We start from the raw sequence: 27,211 nt of genomic DNA on the forward strand, positions 1-27,211 counted from the left end.
TGTTTATTTTTTGAGCTGAAATAAGCAGAGTGATGGGAAAAAGAAATATCCTACAGAGTATTGCATCAGAGCAGATTCTCATAAGGATTAATTTCAGTGGAAACAGCAAGGCCTTCATTTTTTGGCAGGGTGAAGTCAGCAAGGGCTGAGCCCTGGATCCCCCAGCACAGCAGGGTTTTTATCTTTTTCTTGGCACCTCTGGACCTCATGTCCCTGACCCCCTCCTAGGTCAGGTTTCTTCTCCAAGCAGCTGTGAGCTGGCCCTGGCCATGACATCGGTGGAAGGTGAGTGGGGATGGACAGACCCCACTCATCTCCCCATTGCTGGGCCACATTTGCTCTCCTTCCCGCATACAGAATCTCTTACTGGACTGCATCCCAACTCTTGTTCACACTTGTCTTGCTCCTGGCTTTGGAAGATCTTCCCTGTTTGCTCAGGAGCCCAACAACATCAAAGACAAGGAGGAGCTCTCCACATCCATCCCAGCCAATCCTTGTCTATCTTTCCATATGAATAAGTCCTGGCCACCACAAATTGCAAAGGAGCAGAGTAAGGAGACTAGCAGGAGCCAGTCTGGAGCAACTGGGTCTCTTCCCTCATGTTGCTTTGCTTTCATAGAAAGCCTGGAGAGTGCAGTGAGCTTGCCTGAAGGTAATGCAATGCTTAACAAGGAAATTTGCCTTTTTCTTTCTTTTTTTTTTTTTATTTTATTATTAAATGTGTTATGTATCAGAACAGCCAGGCCATCTTTAACTCACTCCAATACCCTGAGCACTATATAACTGGCTCTTGTGGCTGATGAATATTTCTTACTTAGTGCTCACATCTGTGAACGAGGTGCTAATGCTAAGTAATACCCTACAGCAATTTGTGCATTAGAAAGTTGGAGAACATGAGCAGAAACTTCCCTACTGTTTTCTCAGGAAAGAGAAGATCCTTGACAGGCTGGGACAAAAATAGGAGTCTATTAACCCATTTCTCCTTTACCTAAGGGAGTAAAAAGGTGATTCAGGGCCTCTTTAGAAGACAAGGGGTAGATGTTTCAAGACACAATCAGAGGACCTTGTTGATTCAGATAATCATTTAAGATGCTTAGAGCACAGAACATCAGATAGCCAAGAAAGCCCCATCCAAACTGTCTTGGACTTGAGTTCATCTAGTGCTGATCAGCCCAATTGCCAGGGCACGTGGGTGACTACACACAGGCAAAAGCGAGCTGATGAGCAACACTAGAGTGCCCACCCTCAGCTGGACAAGGGCAGTGCTGCGTGGCCGTGCCGCAGCAGACCCACAGCAGCGAACCAGGCTGGGGCTGCAGGAGCCTCCAGGGATTTCCCATCCAACGTTTTTACTGACTTCTGGGGTGGTAACACATGGCCCAAAGTCAGGTTCTCTGAAATTAAGGTTGCGTCATCAATTCGTGTCTCCCAGCAACTGTGCTGTTATGTGCTGCAAAGCAAACTGCCCGTGGCCCAACAGCTATTTTTAACCCAGGGTAGACCGCATCTGTAGAATGAATTCCTGGGAAAAACAAACACCTGACGCTGCTTTTGTTATGCCATAGCCGAAACCCACTCAAGCCAGAGCAAAAGGTGGAGAAATCCCTGCTGGGATGTGGGGAACAAAGAAAGAACACAACTAGAAAGCGTTAAGGTTTTCTTATTGTTCCCATCCTTAAATCTCATTGAAATCATTAAGACTCCTGGACTGAACCTTTCACAGGGAGGGAACTGAAGGGATCGCAGCAAGAGGTGGAGATGTGCCTATTCTGCAGCCGCATTAAAATCATCCTTCTTCTGCACTCCTTGTCTAGGAACAGCAGCTCTTGTGAGCGCTGAAATGAGGCACAGAGCATTCTGTCCAAGGGCTCAGGAGAGCTGCTGCAAACATCACTGCACAAGGATGCACATCAGCACCGGCACACGAGAGCTGAGGAAGGACTTCTTTAAAAATAAGCTCTTCACATCTCTAAATAAAACTCCTGTTGACACACACCTGCCTCATTCCTGCCAGAAGAGAACAAGGAGACACTTTTATCCTTCTGCATGAGCAGAGCTGAGGCAGAAGCTCAGCATTAATAAATTAATGGAAAGAAAACTGTGTTTGCTTTCAAATAGAGGCACTGTAGGTCCCAGCACGCCCATCACAGCTCTCTGCTATTGCCTAAATGAACACATTCAGCTGGCAGGGAAACTGCAAAAATGGGTTCTGCTAGCACCTTTCTGGGACAGCATGGCAGAGCTGCCCTGATTCTCTGTTGTCCCGTTTGCAATCAGCAGCCTCGGAGGCTGGTTCAGCGCCTTTTGGCAGCACATTTCACATTATTCACCCTGCTAGAAACAACTTCCTCACTGCCCACTGTGGGGACCAGACCCGGGAGTCCAGCCAGCTCTGGGGCTTCCATCATTTTCCCAAGGCCCATCAGTGCAGTAAGCCAGCGCCTTCCCCTGTTGACAGCACAGACCCTGGAGCAAAGGGTGTCTTCCTGGTCTTGTTCAGCTCACAGCAAAGGCTCTATCCCCCGCTGGCTTCACTGAAGCAGTCTCCAGCTGCCAGGCCTTATTTAGTGGCTTATTTAGCCTCTGAGATAGCTGCACCCCCCCCAGTTGTGAGAAAAAGCTGTGTCCTCTGTGCTTTGGGCCAGGGCTGTTTATTTGCACTTGAAATCTCATCCCATTTATTGTCCACCCCCAGCCCAGGCAACGCAGCAGGCTGGCAGGGGCACAACGTACTGGTGCCAACAGCCCACGATGGCCTCAAGTCTCCCAGCCTGCCGACCAGGTATCCACCGGCCCCAGCAGGGCAGCCTTCAAGCAAAGTCCCAAGCCAGCCCCTGACACCCCAGGGAAATATCTTGCCCTCACCAGCAACCAGCCTCCTCCCTGCTCAAAAGCAAGATATTTTCCCATTTATGCTAGTTGCTAGGACCTTGGCTTAAATGCCAGCAGCTTGTTCTTTTACAGCCAGCGAGAAGAGGAACAAAGAAAGCTGCCTCTGACCCAAAAAGCTTACAATTAAGGGATAAAACAAGCAACAAACAGGCAGATAAAGCTAGGTGGCACCAAGACACTAGAGCCCAGCAGGGCTGCAGCCTTGGCAGCCGGCACAGCCAAAGGGCACCCGCTGGATGCAAGGGGAGGGAGCACGTGGCTGTAGATGAGAGGAGAGCCCAGGAGAGGGGAGATCATCAAAGCAGAAGTGGGAAAGCAATTCCTGCAGCAGCATCCAAGTGGATGCAAGCCGGGCAAGAGCAAATTTGTTGAGGCCAAGAAAGGGATATTGCAGCAAGAGAAGGGGGATGTGATGAAAGAGCGGGCGGGAGTTTTAGCTTTAGGAAAGACTGATCTTAGCAAGGTTATGCAAGTTCTTGAGGTGGTCAGGATATGAAGACACAGAAGAAGGCAGGAGATGAAGACAGCACTCAAATTCTGGCTGAGGATTGCAGTTTCCTGGCGTTGCTGATCTCAGGGAAATGCTGAGCTGAAAAAGAGAGGTTAAAAGCTCTGATTTTGCCATGTTGCGCTTGAGCTGGTGGCGAGACATTCATGAGATGTCACAGAGCTCGTCTGAGATATGAATTTGGACAGGGAGAGGAGAGCCTGGACTTGGGATGCATGCCTGTGAGTCATCACCATAGAGATGGTATTTGAGTGTAGCTGCAGATGAGATTACCCAGAGACACAGTGTCGAAGAGGGACACTGCTCTGTGAACTCCTGCGGCAAATGAACCGCCAGCCACAGCCTAACCCTTATCCGCTGAGGTGGAGAACGGGCAGCCAACAACGAGGCACACGCCAGGCAAGGCTCAGAGCTAGACCACAGCCACACGCCTGCCACACTTCGGGTTTCCATGTCAGAGGTACCTCCAGAGCGTGACACAGACCACCTTCAGGAAACGCCTGTCTTTTCTCCACTGATTACAAGGGAAATCTAGGTCCCCAGCCATTAGACTCCTAGCTCAGGCACTTCAAAGGGGACAGATCTGGGCCTCAGTCCTCCCTGTGTAAAATGAGGGTAGTCCCACCATGCCATCCTGCAGGGGAGACACTAGCACAAATACATCCAGGACAGAAGTACTCAGCGGCTACAACCCTGGCGTCAGGATGAAAAGGGGAGAAAAGTATCAGAGCAGGACACTGAAGTAACCCGTCAGCTCCATCATACCTCACTGGGAACAGAAGCTTCACACGGAGCAGAGCCAATGGAGCAACTGAGACCTCTTGATCTCTTTCTCCAGCACCTCCTCCCTGCTCCCTAAGACCTAGAAGAGCTGCCTCTTTCTCCCCTCCAGCAGGAAGGATGCTGTGGCAGGAACAGGGGTGTACATTGCGCCCTGAGCATCACGCCCCAAGCATGGTGCCCAGAGCCTCGTGCCCCAAGCTATGGCTAGTCCTGGAGAGTCTGACCAGAAGGTGGCAGGCTCAACTCGTCCATGGATGATGGCTCTTCTGTAGGAGTCTCTGGCCTCGGGACAAAATAGCTGGCAACACAATTCTAACCCATCACCTCAAAAGGAAGCCAGAGCATCTTCCCGCTGGAGGAAGAGGAGAAAAGAGACCGTTTGACCTTCTCTGAAAAGCAACCACAACTTGGGAGAGCTGTTTGTGCAATCAAGGTCAATGCGTACTGGACACACAGTCACGCTCAACACCAGGGCCAGCATGGGGAGAACGGCCAAGCTGGTTTTGCAGGAGACCATTTCTCTGTGCTCCTGTTTCAGATAAATAACCCAAATCAATGGAAACGAAGACGTCTGCATTTCCAGCCGTCCCTCCCCACCCCCGGCATTCTGCTCCCTGGGAGAGCATTTGAAAAATTGCAATTTGCTATAATTAGAAGTAACACTCACTTTCCAAGGGGAAACTGTGCAAAAGGTTGACTTCCTCTTTAATGCCATTTCAACTTGTTAACAGCTACGTATTTGCAGCTCCAAAGGAGAAGGGATTTGCTGAGCAGCAGTCTGGATCACTAACAAGAAATAAGAGTTTCCTCCCACTTCCATGGAGATTAATCCCTTCAGGCATAAGACATAAGGTACTAAGATTCAGAGGAGACTGTGACACACTGCTCTCTCCCCTTGCAAAGAGCAGAGGCCGGAGGCCTCTCAGCAATTCTTGCATCTTGCAGTTACCCCTTATCTCACCACCATTAAGCATTGCCCCCCAAGGCCAATTAATACCGCTGCATACAGCACTGGCTTGGAAATGCCAAAGACACTGGGAACTTCATTGCTGGAGCTTTCAACACAGCTACAAGTTGCGAGCAAGCTCCTTGTGATTCCATACAAGGAAATATTCACAACATACAATAAAAATAGCCTCCATCACTACACGTTATAATCACATCAGGGAGTTTCCAATCTCTGCAGTAATAAATGATGCCCTCCCTCCTCACCAAAGCATTCACCCAGAGCGCTCTGCAAACACTGATTAACCCTCACGACGCCCCGAGGACACGCTGCAGCGCCTATCACAGGCTGCAGTCAGCAAAAATGACAGGACCAGGGGCACTGCAGCAAGTCAGTAGCAAAGTCTGGACGGTAACCACCATTCTTTCATCCCTGATAATCTCAGTAAAACATGGCAAGTTTACAGTGTATCTTGCCCTCTTCCACGTTTCTGAGGCTTTAAGGCCAAAAGAAACTAACAGATTTTCTCAGGGGGTTCCCCCTTCGGTTACTTCTGTGCTTAGCCCAGGAACTCGTCATGGATAAAAGCATCTCCAGAAAGGCAGGCAGCCTTAAATCAAAATTAGAGAGGTAGAGAAACCCCCCACTCCCCTTAGCAGCGTGGTTAAATCTCTCACTATTCAAAATGTTTGCCTTATTTCTGCTTTGAACTCATCTGCAGTTAACATCCAGATGTTGGTCCTTACTAAACCCTTCTCTGTCACATTGTGGAGCTACTTACTCCTGTGCAGCTTTACTCATGCACTGCAAACAAATCACCTCTCAAGCTTCTTTTTGATAAGCTAAAGGCAACCGGCACTTTCATCTCTCGTTACAGAAAGTACCAGACTAGTTACTGGAAATACTCCTCAGGCTATGGCCACTCACAGTGAAGGATTCTTGGGAATTTCTGAAACAAACTCTCTTGTTCAGACTCCCTAGTCCTTCATTAAATTCAGTAAATAAACTTGGGTTCTCCTTCAAACCACCACCAATATAAAGGACATTTCAGCAGTCAGCCCCCAAATGGTTTTCCTAAGACAGAATCAGGCCCAGTTCATTTATCTACAAAAATCCCTTAAAAATCATTTTCCCAAACTTCTTCAGACAAGTAATCTGACCACATTTTTTTCACCCATTTAAATCCAGTTTTAGAAGACAGATATGCCAGTCCCGTGTCATTTATTGCCTTTGACCTCCTCTGTAATGCCAGAATTAGACGTGTGTGTGTCAGCCAGAGCTGCTGATTCCTCCTGCCTCCCCCTAAACATCTGCAAGGGAGCAAGCTGGTTTCTATGGAAGCCATGGCTCCCATACAAGGCAACCGCTCCCTGGCCAGCGAAGGACAGCTGGAAATGTTTGACCAAGTAAGAGATTTACTTGGCTGAGCATCGCTTAATTCTCTACAACAGGGGAGAGGCAAAATACAATTGGGTCACCTAAAAAAGCAAAATATCACCCTGTGTTGTTTGTTTTCAAAGGACGCTTGAGTTTCTGCAAATGTCATGCTCACCCCCAGAGAAGCAGGGAAGAAACTTGATCTGGTGGTTAAGTTAAACGCCTTCCCTCCTCCCACTCATTTCAGAGAGCAGAGTGCCTTGGCCAGATAGGGTTCTCCAAGAAATCTGCAGGGATTTGCTTTGTGGGGTTTACCCTCCCCTTATAGCATCATTAGGCGCAGGCAGGTACCCGCTCCTCTGCTGCAAAGCAGGCACCTCCGCTCGCGCCCCATGGGAGTCCCAGACTGCGGCTGGCAAACGCACAGGCAGCTCCGAGTACCCCAGGGAGGCTCAGGTCAGGCAGCGTGTGGCTGTGCAGACTGGCATCGCAGCGTTGGGAAAGGGAAAGGCAGTTGCACCCGTCAGGCAGATTAGAAGGTGATAGATAGACAGGCAGGCAGGCAATCAGGCAGCCTTTTAAATACTCTTCATGTTTTTCCCATGACATCTGTCTGAAAGAGTTTAAATTATGATTCTTACTTAAAGCTCTGAAAGGATTTAAAATGCTTAAATCCCTGTTAAAAACTAAACTACCAAAGCCTGGCTTGATACCACATTTTTAATCCACAATGAAAGCAGCGCACTGTATCTTAAGGCCTGCGGAGCTCTCATGGAAATACCCTCTCAATGCTGAACTACTCCTAACGATCAACCTTTTATAAAACCGCCTCAGTGCCAGATTTGGATCCCAGTCATATCACAGCTGTGCTGAAGTGACTCCATAGAAATCACCCCCCTCCTCCCACAGAACATGAGGGATCAGAGTCTGCGTGTGCAGCTTGTCCTGTTTTGAGATGCTACCCAAAGCACTAACTTGGGGGCAGAGGGCCCAGAGCCTGGCAGCGATACAGGAGAAATCATTTAGCTGCATCTCACCCCACTGCCAACCCTGGGTACAGGGAGAGAGGGAGCAGCGAGTCCCAGAGCTAAAGGCTTTTGGCAGAACAAGCCACTGCTGCCCACCCTTCTGCACGCTCTGCTTCCTACCCACGTAACTGCGGCTGCAGCAGGCACCCGGGGGGCCTGCTAACACGCCGAGCATGGCAGGGCCCCTTCCAGCTTCAGCTGTGTCTGGAGGGTCTCTGCCTGAGCAGGAAGCAAGAGAGTCTGGAGCAAGATCTTGAGCTCCCAGAGCCAGAGCAGCCTGGCTGAGCTCCCGATGCCCAGACACGGAGGGGCACTGCAGGCAAGGCAGCTTCCCAAGGGCATCACTAGCACCAGCCTTCAGAAAAGCCCATTCGTAGCATACCTCATGGACGATAAAAGCCCAGGGGAGACCTTCAGTTCCCATTAGCCCTTCTGTATCATTCTCTTTTAAAACGGTCAGTTTAAATTCCACCTTTCTACACTGAGCATAGCACACTGAACAGCTCACAGGCAAGCTCCAAATCCCCCACCTTCTGGCCCCAAACCAAAAATACCTATAGCATGAGCAAACACAACACCACACCAGCTCTGGGACAATTATCCTGTCCATCCCTTGGATGCCCTTTGCTTGCTCTCGGACTGCACCGTGGGAGAGGAAGCTACATGCTGTCTTACGTAAAACCATTGCGCTCTGATGAGGAATTACAGAAACAGATCTACCAAGCGGGGTGAAGCAAGGGACTGGAGTCCACCCCTCGCAGCGGCACTGCCCTGTGTGACACATGGGGACATCCTTGCCATGGGGACATCCCCACTGTAGCAACATGATCACTGCCAGATGCAGTGCCTGTTCCCCATTCAGCTTGCAGCTGGATCTCATTGCCAGAGAAAGGCTTTTGACTTCTGACTATTCTGTTTATTCTCCTAAAGAGCATAATCATCCTGCTAATTGTTTGGGTTTGTTTGGTTTTGTTGGTTTTTTTTTTTTTAAGCTAGCTCCTATTTTTGTGAGCCCATGTGCTGCGCTCCCTCTGCTGGCAGGCTCGCTTGGGCTGTAGGAGAGTCTGCTGGGGAAGGGGAAAAAGAAGTTCCTGCTCCAACCAGCTGCGAAAAGTCACACTACAAACCCTTCCCAGGCCTTGGCTTCACTAGGTTTGAGGGTAAGACTTGAGAGTGGCTTTCTACTGCCAGCTTCATTCCTCATAGCTTGGTTATCCTGAGCCTTTTACTCGTCAACAAAAAGAAGTGTAGTTTGGTAAAATTCAGGTGCTTTTTGCGTTAGATGGAGAAACTCTTACACTTGAAATTCATGTCCACAGCAAGGAGACAGACTTGTATTGCTGATAATGGTTTTTAGCTATGAATTTCAAAGGACTACTGGCTGACCCTCAGCGTCCATGACAAACTGTATGCAAAAACATGAAAGCAGATCTTGAAAATCTTAATTATGGAAAACCAGCATTTAAGTGATCTTTTCATGAATTAAAACAAGTAGCACTTCCTTCCAGCTGTCAGATTCCCTCCATAACCTGTAATTCTAGCTTAGCAGCAATCTACTGAAAATCTGCTCCTCCCATCCCCAATAAAAACATAGATCCCAGCATGTACATGGGACCCCAAACAGGCCCTGTGCTGGAAAGGTCTGATTTAGGCTGCAGGATGGAGAAAGTCTTGACATGAGACTGCAAGGAGATGCTTGGAGAGGTCAGACACCTCTGGAGTTGCTCCAGATCTACTCCATGTATGTCTGCTCTTTCCCAAATCCATGATATCTAAGTAATTGATGCTGCGATTCGCCAATGCCTTCACAATAGCTCATTTTGGATAGCAAATATTTTCTGGCTTTCCTGCTCTTTCATCTCTTTCTCTCTGCATAGGTGTGGGGCAAGGAGCACAAGGAGTCCCTGCTCTTGCTCAGCAAGAACCTCATTTGTAGTCCCCACAAGCATCCCTCTGACTTCTCCCAGGTTTTCAAGAGATGGCACTGCTGCCTCTAGCTGCAAACCCACCACTGGGACCTAGCAAGCAACCTTCTCCTCCTCCCTGAGGGACATGTCTCCTCAACCAGAAAGGCCCAGGCGTTGCAGCTGACCTGGAGTGCTTGTCTCTAGCCACGGCGCCCTGTCGATTGAGGGACAGAAACTCGTGCACGGCCCAGACAGCTTCTCAAACCCATTTGTTCCGTATTAATTGTGTAACGGGAGCAAAGCAACAGTGTCCAAACCCCACTATTGTCAAATGTCAAATTGTGCCAGCATATGCCAAAGTCCCTCTAACCGCCTCCCTCTTTCAGCTATTGTGAACCTGATTACAATAGCTAAAAGGTCCCTTCAAATCAGCAGACACTGACTGTCAGGGTGGGTGCTTTTTGTTTTGCTTTTACCTGTGCAAACACAGAGACTGGGGCACAAATCAGAGTTCAAGAAAGCACAGATTTGCAGGTACCCCTCAGCATCTGCTGTGGTTTACTTCCGAAGGATAACATTCCTAAAGAGCAGGAAGCATTTTCCAAAGAGAAACAAAGGGATGCTTCAGAAATGAGCCTTCCAAGCCCAGTGCCTGGAAACACAATTCAGAGCAGAATTGTAATGGTGTGTTTCCCCAATTCTGTTTGGATTTTTGTTTCATTATGTTGTGCGTGTGACTGACAACCCTTAAACATGCCACGACGCAGGGCAGACTGTTCATCACCACTGTAAGCAACGGCTGTGAAACACCTCGCACTTCACTGCCCCATTACACAAGTGCTTCAGCCTCTTACAGCCTAGCAGTATGATACACATCCCTCACAAACAGCGTTGCTGCCTCTGGGCATTGCAGCGTCTCAAAGCGCCATGCATCGGAAGCGCTGGGAACCCTCATGGGGTTTTGGGGGGTGGGAGGAGGAGCTGGGGGTCAAAATCTGCCCAGGACTCCCTCAGCCTTAGGTTCACAGCATTGTGCTGTCCTAAAACTGATCACGCAGTATTCTATTTTTCACCAGGTCCATATTTTCTTTGATATCTTGAGCGAATCCCAGTGCAAGAAAATCCCTTATGAAACTATGCTTCAGAGAAGGTTTCCTACACAGGGAAAGGCTTTTGAAAGCCTTGACGCCTCTCTCCTGTCTAGCAGTTTGGTGGACGGGATTAAGCCTGGGGTCTTGCAGAGCAGTTTCAGCGCTACTTTCATCATCAGAGCAGCAGAGAAAGCTTTTGATGGACATTAATATGAGCCAGAGGCCAAGTCATTAACCTAAAAGTAGGGGAGTTTTTCATCAACCCTATTCAGTAGGAAAGTTTGGAAATGGTAAGAACACTCTTAAAATCAGCCAAATAAAAGGCAAGACACCCCCCCATATAGACACTTTCTTGCTAAAACTATTAATAAACATTGCACATTGCGTCAGTCTCTGAAGGTCAAAGCAATCTTTTCCCTAGTAGAAGCTCTTACGAAGTTCTTTAGAGCTGCATTTTATGCCTAAACGTGTTTCTTTAATGAAGGCAATTTTACATCTGCTCAGGTAAAATGGGCTGTTGTACATTTGCTTTCTTCTATGGTTTTATTATGCCTATTTGGCTGATGATGCTCAGCCAAAAGAAATGAAAGATGCTGGGAAATAAAAATGGAGTTCCTGAAAGTATTTGTCTTCATAATAAAAAAACAACAGGCATATGAAGCAGTGTGCTTCAGTACTTGTTTACTGAGATTTCACCGTATGCCTTTTCCGATTATAAAAAAGCACTTAACTAACATGAAAAAATTAATTCTCCTCCTAGAGAAGCCATTTGCTCGCAACTGCAATACACAAAGGAAAAACAAGACATCTGTCAGCTGCCCAAAAGGGACACAAAGGCTGCCGGACAGGGACACCCTCGAACTGTTAATAAACGCATCCCATGGCTGGAGGTACCAAGGAGTCAAAAATATTAAACACAGCCAAGGCCTACAAGTGGGAGCAGCCAATGGAAAGCGCTCTAAAAAAACTCTAGTTTGCAGCAAATTTAAATTGTAGAAAGTGGCTCATGTCTCTACTGGCAAAGAGAGGACAGCAGAGAAGGCACTAGATAAGAAAAATTTAAACAAGCCCCTCTGTGAAAATAATGATAATTATGAATTATTATTGTTGCAGAGGGTCTAGAAAGCCCCGAGGGCCCCGTTTCACCGGGGAGGCCCAGCCAGGCAAGCACAGGCCTCGGTGGCGCCAGGAGGCCGATGACCCGGCCCTCAGAGCGCGATGCACCAGCACAGCGCCCAGGCCAAAACCCCACGTTATCATCACAGGATTGTGAAAAAGGGCCAGGGCGAGAACATGGCCCGAGCAGTGCCACAGAAGGCCAAGGGGCGCAGCCCCGACCTGCCCCCACCCGCCATCCCCCCGGCACCCGCCGCCATTTCCCCCCCTCGCGCCCGCCGCCATTTCCCCAGCACCCCCTAGCAACCGCCCCCTCAGCAACGCCAAGCCCCGCCTCCGCCGCGCAGGCCCCGCCCCTCCGCCGCTCGGCGTCGCCCCCAGTGGCGGGGCCGCCGTCACGTGGCCGGCGTTGCCTAGCAGCGCCGGGGCCATGGCAACGCCCGCACACCGGCGGCGGGGCGCGGGCCGCGGCGGGCAGGAGGGAAGGCGGCGGGGCAGGGGGCCGGGTAAGAGCGGTGACCGGGGGGGGGGGGGGGGGGGCCGGGCCCACACACCCTCCCCGGGCTCGGCAGGCGGCGGAAGGGCAGAGGCCACGGTGAGGGGCGCAGCACGCACAAGCCACCCGGCCCAGCCCATTGCCGCCCTGAGGCCTTCCGGCCTGCTGGCACGGTCCCTACGGCTGCTGCTGAAGCAACGGGGGCATCCGGGGAAGGGAGAGGGGGAAAAACCCTGACCAAAAATAACCGCCACGGGGCTCCCCGGCTGCTTGTCCCCACAGCGGGGTGGCAGCGGGCCCACGCACCGGAGGAGGCCGGCCAGGAAGGCGCGAACAGCGCCTCGACCTCACAGGAAACCCCAAATCTGTGTGTGGGGGAAGGCGGGGCGCGGGGAGCCACAGCTCGCTCCTGACGCGGCAAATCAAAGCGCGAACAGCCCTCGTGCAGCGGGCAGGTGCGCCAGCCTGCCTGCCTGCCTGCCGCAAAGCCCCGGCCTCACGGGGTCTCCCCCCGGGCTGCGCATCCAGCCATGCTGCTGTGCCACAACCCCCATCGGGCTGCCGCTCCCTTCCCCCAGCCGAGATGAGCTACACGAGCTTCCTTTCCACCACTTTCTAAGTAAACTTACAGGCTCCATAACGGTAGGGAACAGCCTGACCGCCTGTGCGGTTACACTATGGTCTCTCAGCCCAGCACTTGCAGCAGGGACAGATTCCCAGGTGGCTCCTGTGCTGGGCATGGCTTCTCCTGGGAAACCAAACCTGGGGGTGCCAGGATTCGAAAGGTTACTCCAAGGGTTGTAACATGATCTGTGATGTCTCTCAAGGCCTCCCTTTAAAAAAAAAGAAAAAAAAAGAAAAAATTCAGGCCAACCTCTGTGGTGTCTATAGAAAATTTGACTTAGGGTGTTTTTGAACCTGGATGCCTGGTGCTGCGGGAGTGCTGTTCTGAGGCAAAGTCAGCATCATCTGAATCACCAGATGGGCTCGCAAGGTTGCCCATGGTCAACACCAATGCGCACAGTTACAAAGGTGTCCTAGAGAGCTGTGCTGGATTTTTTTTTGAGAATTGTGGGGTTAAACAGATGTTTATCATGTTTTAATTAGAAACTGTGCTTAATCTAAAGGTTTCTTGAGTTACAAACAGCTTTTTGCTGTCCAGAGAACCATATCACAGAAATTGGATTTCTGGAGCTGTCTTCTCATACCATATTCCCTTTGTATTATTAGTAATTATGTAACATTAAAAGAACCCTAAGCAGAAGATGTAGGAAGATGTGATCTGTTCCCAAAACCTACCCTTCTAAGTTACAGAAACAACTGAGTGACAGGTGGCAAAAAACAGACTGGGGGGAAAGCTAAAAGAGATCTCTAATTCTATCAGTTTAATTAGTTCTTTCCTTATCAGCTTCAACCCTTGTCCAGGTCTGCTAAACAGCTTTTCTTAGAGATAGAATGACTATGAATTAGCATGTAGCAGCTTCTTTTGTTACACTGCTGGCCAGATTTTCAGCAGTTCAACCCCTAAAGTGCTGGGTTATTTGCAAAACCCGGCTGCTAAAGCAAGCGCACAAATAGCAGCTGAGCTCTTCTGAAGATCAAGACTTATGGCCAGATTCTGAGGCCTCAGGGCCTTCACTGACCCGTGCAATATTCAGGGCCTCACAGGGTTCCTCTAGCAAATTTTCACCTTAAAATATCCCTAGGTGTGGAAACTCAGCTGTGGTACCCAAGACAGCCAAGCTCCTCACTTGGAAGCCTGCGTTTGGATTGTAGTTGTGTGGCCATGCCTGCAGTGAAGCAGCAGTGATCCAGCCGGGGCTTGGCAGGTGTATCCCATGATTCTTGGCACTGCAGTACATTTCACAGCCCTGGAAAATGCATTAATTGGGGGGAAAAAATCAGCTTTTCCTTCAGTTTTAGTCTGAGAGTGCAGTGCACTGCAACAATTCTTGCTTTCCACCTTTCTGCCCAGTCCTGTCAGTAAGAGGAACAGATCCAGGTCAGGAAAGATGTCTATGGGAATAACCTCAGCCACAGGTCTTCCTGCTCCAGTGGTGTTTGATAACTCTTAGAGTGATGTAGAATGAGAACCTCACTTGTCTCTTTGCTACCATCAGGAAAACCAATGTTGTTTTATCTCGGACCACATGAATACCAGTGCTGACCTCCTCTTAAGAAACTGGTTAAGCTCTAAACCTCACCATGCAGCCGTTTATAGAACTTTAACCCACACTAAAGCCACTTCCAACAGCAAAGAGAAGCCTTGAAACTAAAAAGCCAAACTGCAGGTCGTCCTTGTTTATTGGGCAAGGACACTTTTCTCAGCAGATTTGAAATTGAGTTGCATCTTACAAATTGCCCAACAACCTTAACAGATTTAGAAGGTAACTACATTTATTCTGTTCTGTGTTGTCCATACTATTTTCTTGGTGGTGCAAAAGCTTTTTCCCCCTCAGTTAAGATACTTCTTGCTTCACTACAGAAGTCAGGAAATGAGGCCGCATTTAGCGTGGAAAACAAAGGAACACAGCACATTTCATGTGCATAAGAACAGTTAGGGCAGGTGTCGCTGAAGCAAGGGGCTTTTTGAGCCACACAGTTGAGTGGGTTTTTTTCTCCCCCTCCGAGACTCATATAACATTCTTCTGGTGCATAGGTGACAGGTGGCAGGAAAATACATTCAAGTTTTGTAGTAGGAGTTGACAGCATCTATGCACTATTGCATCTGGAGATTTAAGACACATGAGCAGACAGCTAGATCTGCCCTGGCTTTGATTAAATTAAGTACTGTGGATTCAGTCTCCTGAATTTCTTTTTGCTGGGAATAAATAGCATGGAGGTAAAAGCCTGCTTTTTGTTACAGGCCCACAAGGGTATCACTAATATATTTTAATGAACCGTTTATGAGTGAGCCTTACAAATGAGTAGTTTACTCTGAACTTGGATTTATTTAAGGGCACTGACAGAAATTTAAGACTTTTCAGGTTTGTGGGGCTACTGGCCTGAACATTAACTGCTTAAAAGCTATATAGATTAGCTGAGCATAACCACAGTTGCATTTCCTAAAGAGCAGAAGAATCATGGGCATAGAATCCCTGCAGAAATACACAGGTACCTTCACTAAAAAAATGCTAAAAAATACATATACAAATGTATACACAAAATGTGTATGTGCATCTGCATGCATCGTGTGCAGTTATTTTTACATGTATTCAAAACTGAAGCAAATGACTAGCTAGAACTGAAACTGTTTGCATTTGCAGTTACAGTAGGTACACACGCTATCGTAGTAATCACGCAAAGATGTTCACTTGCAGCCTTCTTAGAAACCACCTCATGCAATTTCTGTTGAGGCAAAGAAGTGTTGTACTGGTGCCTTTGAAACTATATACCACATCAAGAATTAAAGGAAAATAACACCAAGGACCTCAATAAACATGGATTATCTTGTTTACTGTAACCACTTAAAATAACAGAGGCAATCTTGAGTTCTGCAGAAGTCAAGTACTTTGCCCTATTTCTATAATAAGGCCTTCTCATGTGTTGCCTGCTTCCCACATGATGTGTAGTGAGTCAAACAGGACTCAGTAGGTGGGGCCTTCACCATACTGCTCTGTAAGACTTCAAAAGTTTCAGTTCCTGAACAGGTTTTGTAAGAGCAACACCCTGAAGCAATAGATTATGAGACAGTTTAGCTGGGTTTAGTCATGAGCCGCAAAGGCTTCAAAAAGAGTTACCTGAATAGTTTATCATAATCTGCGCTGCTCTTCTGGCATCAAAAGCTAGGAAAAGCAGAAGCGGTCATGTTATATTAAACACTAAAATGACATATGCTTAGATATGTCTGACATCCCATCTGCAGAGTCCAATGTCATCCTTAAAACCACTTCCTCTTTCTCATCAGTAGCATCCTGTGCTGTTTCCTGCATCATTTTGTAAGAACAGTACAAATGAAAGGATTCCTCATTTATAGAAAGCCATTTTCTTTCTTTAGCAGCTTTTGTTTCAAATCTTAGAAAACCCTTTTAAACCTTTCTAGCATGTTTCTCTCTTGTGGAGTTGAAATTATTTCTTTCTACAGCCAAAATCCTTTTCCTGTCCCCCCCCCCCCCCCATACAGTTATGGTCAACATACATGGAAACACAACTACTCCTGTTACAATATACATTTTCTGAGATACAGCCTAGCAAAACTGTTATTGCATGCACAAGAGCTAATTTTTAACTTAAATCACTTAGTGATCTTAACTACAAACATCTTGGGCTTTATTTCATAAAGAAATTAATTTCCTTCCCATCCCCATCCAAAATCCACTGTGAAGAGCAAATGTATTCAGAGCAATTTGCATGCACCATTGCTACTATTGTTAGGATATCACTCCCTCCCACAGGCACAGAAAGCTGCTTACTCAATGCTTAAGGCCAAAATTTAATACTACTTTGATGGATCCTAAACTGAGGTAAGTTGGCATCTTTTGGCAGCTCCTGAAACTGAGCTTTGGCAGAAATTTAACCTCCTTTACACTCAATTAGATTCTTTTAGTCTCACTTAACACACAATGGAAGGTGGGTGGCAGTTTATAAGCCCTCCAAACACCCTAAACTTTCTTCTTTTGTGTTAGTATGTAAATTAAATCAATTTACCTTCCTGCTAGTCATTTTCATCTGGGTACAAATTAATCTAAGGAGAATCCAGCTGAGTCAAAGAGAGACTGCTTATACTCTACCATATCCCTCTGCTCTAAGCATTTTTTTTTTTCCCTTGTCTTGTTGGTTTGTCTGCTTAGAGTCAAACCAATTTACTTGATGTCTTTTGTTATTAAGAACATCATCAATGAAATAAACCCAAGGATCTGTGTAGCAGAGTGAAAGCCTTCGGCTTGTTAGCACTGCGGGGACCAAGCACATTTGCTGCTCCTGACCAACAGCATTTCCTGTGATAAGAATAGTTGCTGGTTACCACAGGATGCCTTGTTCTGGTGCACAAATTCCAGCTTCTGAGAACCGGTGTACCTCAGTGTTGCCCTTTGTGTGAAACTTGACAGGTTTGGTTCACACGGCTGAAAAAACAGTCGTGACAATCTTGACTCTCATCATTTGTCCGTAGATTCACAATCATTCCTCCCCAGGTCTTCCAGCTCCTGGAGGCACCTCACCACATTACAGCCATATCTGTATTTAATTCACCTTTAGTGCAATTTTCACCTGCAGACATTAACTGACTTGTGCTAATTCTGAATTCAGCTATGTCAGACTGAGGGCTGAAACTAGGAGCTAGACTTCAGGTTTTATTATAGAATATTGGTATGACTCCAAGGAATCAGTTTCAATAGCAATGAGCTAAATTCAACAATAGTTTCTGTTTTATGCAGACTGTTTTCAGAAGTTGTTGACCTGACCCAGCCTGTCTGGGCTTCTCAATTGCAATGACATCCTAAATGTGAGACCCTCTTTGTGTGGCAGTTCTTTATTCGAGAACTGTGGCTTCCCAAAAATCAGCATTCTGGCCCAGTGCGCCCCGGCTGCCATACTGCTACAGCTACATAGCAGCAACAGCAAGAACACCCCACGTTCCAGTTTTAATATAGGTCCTGATGTGTGCCATCTTTGCTGAACTAATCACCTTCTGTGGCCTCAGTAAAATGAGGATTGTGCTATTTGTGATCTTCCCAGGCCTCAGGTAAGGTCAGCTGGTTAACGTATGTGGCTTTTTAGAATACATATAATGCTTTCTGAACAACATTACCAGAGTATTTGATGTCCCACTTCTTGTACCTTCTTCCCTGCTTTCAGCCAGAAGCAATCAGCACACGTAATGCCATATCTAGCATCTTTGTGCTTTTTATACTTGGCAAGGTCATGGCAGCCTTTTGCGGCTTTGACTCATGCCATCAGCTCACGCTGCAGCTGAGATGGCCACAAGTGACCTCAGCGTCTGGACTGAGATTGAACCGAAGTTCCAGGAACGCTCCCTGGCCCTGCTCCCCAGCTGATGTGAACTGGTGTTGCTCCATCACTTCAGTGGAGCTGCACTGATTTAGTCACCCAGTATCTGGCCACCTAGTCCCTTCTTTAAACTTTGTTCTAGGTCACAGGCTGTCTTTGAACTGAAGAGTGCAATGAATCTCTTAAAATACACTTAACCTGACATGGCCCAAACCACTAAAACAGAACACAAGCTATGACAGATTTTCCCTGTAATCCCCAGATGCTAACAGTCTTCCTCTTTTACTGTCCAAATAAAAATTATTCCCTGTTCAGTTGCATTTGTTACAACCATTCTCCTTCCAAAGGAGGTTTCTTTTCAGAACTTGAAAATGTCATTCTTTAATCAACTAAATGGGACTTTGAATTTCATGAAGTGGCAGGGACTGAGTACACTGTGTCTATAATGCCCCATCTGTCTTCTGTGAAGTTGTACAGAGTACAGCCAGAAGGCCTTGGGGATGATCTAAAAATGTTACACTCAAATAAAAAACTGAACTAAAAATAGTAATTACTGGAAAACAAAGGGGACAACCTGACTCCACAATTGGCACTCTCAGTATGGCAGCAGTGATATACAATTGTCTGCATATTTCTAAACTACACTTGAAAACAGCTTCCAGGAGTTTCCAAGTAGAGATGCATGCACAGCTTTGACAGATGGTTTCTTCTAACAGGACAGAGGGCTCCTTGGACTATCCAGGCCCCATCCCAAATATAGACCAGGCTGTTAGACATATTGCAGCTCAGTTACCTGCCAAAGATTTCAAGTAGACCAGGCCTGAGTTTTCTCCCTGGCAGCAGCAGAGTTGAACAAAACAGTGAAGGTCTAAATAATCCTGATTAAAGAGAGACATGAATAAAATAAGACTAGGTCATTGTAGAAGTGATTCCATATGCTGTGGTAGTACTTAGAAATCCCAGGGTAGGTCAAGGTCCTGTATTATTAGCCAGTGCACAGATGCTCTGCAATCCAGGTGAAGAAAATAAGCATATTATGAGAAATGACAGAGTTGAACATGCCACAGTTAAATAACAGATCAGCAAAGCCACAGACAAGTTGCATATCTCCTGAGCCAGAAAGCAACACTTACTAGCCTTACAAAAGAACCTACTGACACCATAATTTAGTACTAACAGGAGATATTCTCTTCTAGCCACTCCCTTGGCCAGGTGGAGTCTATCTTTTTCTGTGTAAAGTGTACCAGGTAACTCTAAGGAAGCCCTATCCTCCTACATAACTATGGTTGTCCTGTCTTCTTTTCCCCCCGCTTTTAGATTGGTTTGCAGTTCACCGCTGAAATAAAGATGACTTCCGACCAGAGAAATTCACACAAGGAGAAGATTCCCCAAACCAAAAGCTTTCCTCCATTTAACCCAGACAGGATGTCAGACCGAGAGAGGGCAAGGTATCTGGCATTCACCGAGCCCACTGATGACAAGACGAAAGCCATGCTGGCCTCCCACATCTTCGCAATGGATAACAGTTACTTCAGCGAAGCCAAGCCTAGCATAGACACAGAGCAAAAGAGAGACCAGGATTTTCGGGGCTGCTCAGAGCTGCAGAAGCCCACAATCGCCTCTGAAACCTGAGACTCTGCTATCAGGACCTGAGGGTAAGTTAATCACTGGAGGATTTCTAAGCAGGGATCAGACTGTAGTATTGTGTGAGACCAGGCTAAGGAATGCAGTTTATCAGACTTGTTCACCCCATCCTGAAATGCCACTTTTCACATGTTCTCAGTACAACTGGAACCAGTGACCAGAAATAAAAAGTACATTTTTTCTTCTCCCTGTGTTCAAGTTTCTCCTCATCTTTTCATGGGGGGGTACCCTCTAATCTGTCCTATGAAATGGCATTAAACTGAAGGAAAGCATTTCAACAATTATTTGCATCTGGCAAACTTCTCTTGCCTTACGTTAGAGAAGATATGAAATCTGGAATGGAAGTTTGGACCACAACTCTATGGTCATTAATATCAGATTTGAGCACTACTAGATCATTTAGCAGGACAAATTCAATCCAGATCAGGCCTGAGCACACAATTACATTTCTGTTGAATTAGCCATAGTATATAATATAGTGTTTATGCCGGCTTTGTGCCAGCAGCAGGAAGACAGTATCTAATCTGGCATAAAGCCTACCAATACAAAGTTAGTGTCGTAACTTTTGAATGGGATCAGTGCTTTGGGTTTTGTGGTCTGATATTTTGTATCTAGGAGCCTGAATGCTAAGTTTCCTACATCAGCCTATGACTGTTGAACACTTTTTGCAGTGTTCAAAGCAGCTGGTTCTCCATAAAATTTTGTCTTGCTACACCTCTTCACATGAGCCCCTTGTCCCATTCTTGTAGTCCATTATAGTGCAGTACTATATGTAACATATGTCTTTAGGATCTATCTCTAAAGACAACAGCCTTTCACTGTTGTTCCTGAGGATCTGCAGAATTGTACATGCATGTAATTGTGTGTAAATTTGATAATACAAATATCCCAGTTGTTTGTTCAACTGGGGCCAGTAGATGCATGTCAGCTGTCATTTGCTTGTGTAGTGAGTTTAATGCTGTACATGCAGCCATGGGAACTGTCAGCACCCATCTTTCTAATGGTCATTAGTGGCATCTGATTTCTGAAAGGACCTTATGCATTTCACCAAAATACTGAAATCTGGTTGGAAAAGACTATGCCTGCTTTCATTCACTGAAGGCGGTGTTTTCTAAGAAAATCATTGGAGTACCAAGCTGTTGTTCACTGAGGAACTTTAGAAAATTCTAAGCTCTGAGCTGTTTTACCTGCTGACACTTTTCACCCAGTTTTATCAGAGTAATCCTTCTAATCTGCAGCTACAAACTGGCATTTCTGTGTATTCTTTGGGAGAAAACCCATTCTGGAAAAGTTGCTTATTTTAGAACCTCCAGCCTCAGGAAAGATATTTTTCCTTAATCCCAAACTAAATGATATCATACTTGGCTATTGCTGTAACCATGGTACTGAAGTTATTTATGACTCTGAAATTAATGCTATAGTTAGCAACACTGCAACAGGGTTTCTTCTATGCTACTGTCCAACTGCCTCCCTCCCCCAGCCCGAGGCTACTCTGGAAAGCAAGACAGAGTGTCTCCAGAGGGTCTTTAATTTGCAGTAAACAGTGTCGCCTTTGCTGATTTCCAAAACTTGGCAACACACAAGTGGATCTGCACAAAGATGCATCTTCTAAAGAAAACAAAGCACTTGGCTGTGTTTTTATTGATCTTATTTTGTTAGGAGATGTATTTGTTGTTATTGTAGTTCTCAAAACAAACGTTAATTTCCGTGAAAAGACCTGGAACTCCAGCATGCAGAGCCAGGATTGGCAGCAGCAGGGAGAGTTTGGTGAAATACTACTCATCAACTCTAACCTCAGGGAATCACCATGAGGGCAAAGAGGAGAGGTCAGTTTGTGCTTGGGACACTCTGCAACAGTCACCTCATAGAAGTTAATAGCCTGTGTGTACAGGCTATCTGGGAACCAAACCAACATTATTCCAGTTTGATCTCTCTGCAAATATTCCAGAGAAGGTTGGGAAAGAATCCAGTACAGAAGAAACAGAAAACCACGCAATGCTGAACCCCTCCTCAAAGATCAGGCAGTTCCCTGCTCCCACGGCACAGATCACTGAACAGCTCACAGCCACATCTTGACTCAGGCACTAGTCTAGGGGCCCGGGCACCTCTGTGCTCGTGAGACACTCACACCAGCACCAGTAGCTTCTGCATTCCTTACACAGCAGCCCACTTTAGTCAGGGAATGAAGAGATTCATAAGAGTGCAATAAAGAACATTTCCAATAGAAAAATAAAGGGTGAAACAAAACAAAGGAGGAGAGCCAGGCAGAGATGTGGAGTAGTGTGAAGAAGTGATGGGATACTGCACTGGGATGCAAGGGCACAGCTGCAGCTTATCCGCTGATCCATGATGAAGGGCAGTTTGAGTTTAGAGGCCACATGTAACAGAAGAGGCCAGCCTGTCTCCACCCTCAAAGCCCACTTCTGGAGAGCAGTTAGACCAGCTGATACAGCATATCATTTTTCATTACCCATGCCACCACCGTGCTTCCATTTGATGTAAGACTCCAATTTTGTGTCAATTTTGCTGCCTGGATTAACCTTTTAATGCCTTTCATTGAATGCCAGTTGGCACAGCAGTCTAATTCTGCACACCCCAAGAATAATGAGTCAAATCCCTACACCATGTTTTAGGGCTTTCCAGCTACTCTGGCTTTGGGCCCAATCCTATTTTCAACTGAAGTTGATGGAAGAAACTCTCAGGGGCTTCACTAAGAGGTAGACAAGGTACTCTGGGAAAATTTAATGAGGGAGAATGCTGCATTTATTTGGGGTTTAAATTTTATTGTTTTACAGCCTAAGCTTTGAATTTGCAGAGCTACAATTCTCCCATTGCCTTCATGGGATTTACACAGGATTCATTTGGCCTGTTTTAGTTATGTCTGACATGATTGCCTTTATTTTTTTGCCATTCTATTTTTTTTTTTAATTTTCCTCTTTTTGACCACAGGCAAAGGAAATAAACCATCTGATATCCTGCCAGCAATCTGTCTTAGGCGCTTTGAGGCTGAAGGCGTTTCTCGCACCCCACAAGAGCATTAAAAAAAACTAGCTGATAACTTGGACAGGGTTCAGGTATGTTTGTGCTCATACCAGCAGTTAAACTGATTTCTTCCACTATCTTATCTGTCCATTTCTGGTTTCGAAGGGGAGGAAGCTTGGCAGGGTTACTCTTGGAATGCACTCCGTAAACCATGGGCAGGAGAACTGAAGAGCATAAATAGAAATAACCATAGGTATAGCAACTGGGAGCCTGACATCTGGCTTCTATTCCGAGCTCTACCCATGACTCACTTGGTGACCTTGGAAAGCCATTCCACCTCTCCCTGCTCCAGTTCTCACAGGCAAAGCCACCCCTTCCCCAGGTCATCCCAGGTAGATGGGCCGAGGTCCTCCCAGCTGGGGGTCTTTCAGGGGAAACCAGCCCGGTCCTGCTCCCTCTGCCAGCCCCAAGCCCCCCAGACCTTTTCACCATGGAGGCCCAGGGCGTTGCAGAGGTGGTGCCTCTCTGCCTGAGGGAACTTGACTGCTCAGCTGGGTGAATCTTGAAGCTTTTGGGGATCCTTCAAGGAAAGGAAAAGCACTATAACAAAATGTTACTAATTATAGCGTGACAGCCTATAATGCATTCCTGCTCTGGACAGAACTCTGCTATCAGCCAACTTAATTATACAGTATCTTTGCCCAATTCCCTCCTTATTAATTGTGGCCAAAGCACTGAGCAAAGCCAATTTGCTGCTTGCTCTCCATTTCTCCTTATTCAAGACCAGTTCCTTGACAGCGACAGCTAGGCTGTTATGCTGGGCTGTGTCTGCTTCCCTGCCTGCACTCCCCTCCCCCTCCGCCAGCAGTTGTAAACATCTCTGCTTTATTCCTGCCTGGAGCAGATTCCTGGGATGTTAATGCCAGATACAGCCGTGGCCCTGGGCAGGCAGTCCCATGGCTGGAGCAGGATGGATCTGCGTTACTGTGCACGGAGCCTGCAAGCACTGTGGAACAGGCCACTAAAAAAGCAGACATCATTTTTCCAGGCAACAGTCTGAGGCACCAGCAATCCCAAACAGTGCTTTGCAGCCTTCCTCTGCAGTCGGAACGATGGTTTGCAGCATGGGGGAGCACAGGCCTCCCCAATCCTCAGCTCTCTCTACTCATCTCAGCCTCCAGGCCCTAGCCCTGGTGCACTGCAGTGAGGTTCAAAGGCTTGGCTTTACCAGCGAGACAGGAAACCTGCAGTGAAAGCCACAGAGTCTACATACACTGTTAGCCCCACGTCAGGGACCAGCGGCATGAAAGCATCCTGGATCAATCTAATTTCTGCATAAAAACAGGAAATTGCCCCTCCCTTGGCCAAAACAGAGGAAGAGCTGCGTGGCTTATATCTGTGCCACTAAGAAAAGGGGCAGGGGAAAGAGCAACCGACTCCTTTCGTCTTATCCAGAAGCATGTCAGAAAAAAGATGCCTTGGTGTATTTGTTCTAGGGATACTTTTAAATCTGTCTCCAGCACAGTTCTAGGAAAAAAGAAAGAAGCTCTCTGCTCCAGCAGGGCACAGGCCACAGCACATGGCCTCAAACCTCTAACTCCCATTTCCAGCAGAAATGAATGGGTGTTTTGCCACAACCAGCAGGGCAGGGGGCCTCACCAAGACACTCCGGCCTCCAGGCATTTCGTATCGGGCCGCTGGTTTGAATTCAGCTTGGCCTAGTGGCAGCCGAACCTTAGCGCTATCTGACAGTTATGCAGCAACCAGGGGAAATGAATTCTCACACAGTCTGCCAGCTCTCTTCTCCTCCCCGCCTCCGGCAGTCACAGCAGGGAAAACCAAGACTGATCTAGGGTCAAGAAAAAATAGATCTTTCTCCTTCAGAAACAGCACCCCTGGCACTGGACTGAGCATTTTAGGGGAGAGGGGAAGGTTCTTATTTGTAACTGCTTACTTCTGTAATAAAAAAGCCTCTTTAGAGCATGTTATTGTCAAATAACACCTCCCCTAGCTACATCATTACAAAGCAAGAAGAGGGAAAAGGGGAAAATTTTTTTTCGCTATTTCTACTTGTTTTCTTTATTCCTCTGGACTAGAGTGAATCTCTCACCAAGAGATGTAACTTGGGACGCAGCATCTGAGCCATTGTTTCCTTAGTGCACAGCACCTTGCTCTCCTTTCCTGTTACATCACACTGCATTTATTTTACAGAGGAGTCATGTAGAGGCAATACTAGAAGATGAAAAAGGTGAAATATTCATTAGAAGACCTTGAAACTTTGAGGAGCTCTGTAGAATAATGCAAGACAGCAGATACATTGGCACTGGGGACCAGCAATGACCAGGAGTTGTTTTAACTACAAGGCTATCGATAAATAAAGCTCTTGTTTCCAAACCTGTGCAACAGCTTCAGGTACAGGCATTCAGTGCTTTCAGTATGGAAGAGCTAGAGATGCACAGTGTGGGCACACAAGCTAGCCCAGGATCTGTCTTTTACTAGTATAAATGCTGTGACTTGGTTGTGTTTGCTCTGGAATTACATGCAGAGAAATCAGATAATCAAAGCTTTCCCCCATTTCAGTATCACCTGATTGATTAGAAGTAGGGATTGTATAGTGTTAAGCCAAAAGCTGCATACAAGAGTTGTTCTTAGCTTAGCATGAGTGAGAAACCTCAAAACAATGAACAGTTTCTTTACAATGAGTCCTGGACCTTGCTGTGTCAAAACAAATATCAAAGTGATACTTGTTCATGCAGTCATAGCAATTGTTTTCTTTTTGTCTGCTGTCTTTGTGGTCAGGAGGTTATTCACATGTGTTTAGATGTGTCTACATAGGAATCCAACCTGCAAATAAAGAGCTGCAGAAAAGGAGATGTGGTTTTGTTTTTACTGCTCAAGACTGAGATCCCGTGAGAAAAACAGTTTTCAGGAGTCTCATTTTCCGGTCAGATGGAGGAAATGAAAAGCAAAGATTCATTACAGTTGCTATTCAGCTGTGTAGATTTTTAATGAAATGTGTCCACCAACTAATTTAAAGATGAGGAAGTAATTGTCTTTTCATTCAAGTAGAATAAAAAACAGTATATCATTTGTGGGCTAGGTTAAGCAACCAAGAATATCTTTACCTTCCCATCTTGTGCCAAATATTTTCTTTTCATTATGGACACCTGACCATGACTTCTGAGACCTTCACCTCAAATACACCCTTCCCATCATCTACATCCCCTTCCTCCTCCAGCCAAAGAGCAGACTTTCCACCAGTCCTCCTCAGTTCTCCCATATATCTGCAGGAGTCATTCCACCTGTCTGGACTCTTCCTTATAGAGACCAGGCCAAACCATCCTCATTTTTGCAGATGGAAGATTTCCAGAGTGTCTTTCAACTCCTTCCATGTTTTTAAAGTCAGAGAGATGTTTCTGGGCCATTGCTAGAGACATAGGTTGAAGTAAGTGAATTTGCTCCAGCTATTTCCTATGTCTACCTTGTGGACCAGGAAAGGGCATACATGTCTAAGTCACCTCTGCCTACTTTAATTTCAACCAGAAGAGTGGAGAAGTCTGGCAACCTCAGTTCTGTCTCTATTGCCACCACTTCCAACTTCTTTCTGACTTACTGAATCATCTTATGCAAGGCACATAACATCCGTGCTTTGTTCAGCCATCTCTCAAACAGCAATGAGTGAGAGAAAATTTGTAAATCAATTTGAGAGGCTAAGACAAAAGCCGTAATAGCAAGATGGAGCATTATTTGTTAATACTACAACTAGTAGTAAAATCAACATCTAAAAAACAAACACTGATTTACAAGAAGGCTTTTGTCCAGTTTGTGACATTCACAGCATTTCTTCTGCAGTTTCATTTTACAGTCAGAACTATGGTTTGGTTAAGCCTCCTACATAGAAAGTAGTTCTCAGGCTAGCCACAGTACAAAAGTACTTCTTCCAGGCTCATGTCAGTGAAGAGCGAGGGCCAGCTGCTCCCTGAGGGAGAGGGAGCCAAGGGGGAATAACACAACTAGCAGGGCAGGGGCCCCATCCCATGGTACCCAAGCAAGGCAAGCAGGGCAAGCCCAGAGGTTGAGGCCAGGTTCAATCAAGAACCACAAACTTGCCTGAGGATGCCACAGACTTGCATGGTGATGAGGCAGGCCCAAGGTCAAGGCAGGCAATGAATCCACAGGTCAGATCCTTGGTGACAAGGCAGGGCTGAGATCAGCCCACAGGTCAGAGTCCAGATCAACAGCATCCAGGGCCAAGCACAAGCATGTCTGTGACTCAGCTGGAAACTCATGCTCCTCCAACATAGCTCAAACAGGCCCTAAGGCCCCCGGCTGAGCTTAAATAGGGCTCCTGGGCAGGGCAGGGGGAGTGTGAGTGGATGCCCCAGGTGAGGCTGGTCGAGACTGATAAGGCCTATTATTGCCCTCAGACCCCTGACAGCTTGTGCCACTGGTCAGCAGAGCTGATAATCTTCAGTGATTCCTTCAAGGAGGA

The 27,211-nt window shown here is 46.7% G+C and overlaps 1 long non-coding RNA gene across 1 annotated transcript; it reads left to right on the top strand.

The window, feature by feature from the left end:
- The first annotated feature begins 19,415 nt into the window (after window positions 1–19,415).
- Window positions 19,416–25,561, top strand: LOC106490956 (uncharacterized). Its single transcript, XR_001293710.2, has 3 exons — window positions 19,416–19,748; window positions 22,687–22,811; window positions 23,624–25,561. It is a non-coding gene; the product is annotated as an uncharacterized lncRNA (long non-coding RNA).
- Window positions 25,562–27,211: the final 1,650 nt, after the last annotated feature.

This window comes from Apteryx mantelli, chromosome 18 (genome assembly GCF_036417845.1).
Source record: "Apteryx mantelli isolate bAptMan1 chromosome 18, bAptMan1.hap1, whole genome shotgun sequence".
NCBI lineage: Eukaryota > Metazoa > Chordata > Aves > Apterygiformes > Apterygidae > Apteryx > Apteryx mantelli.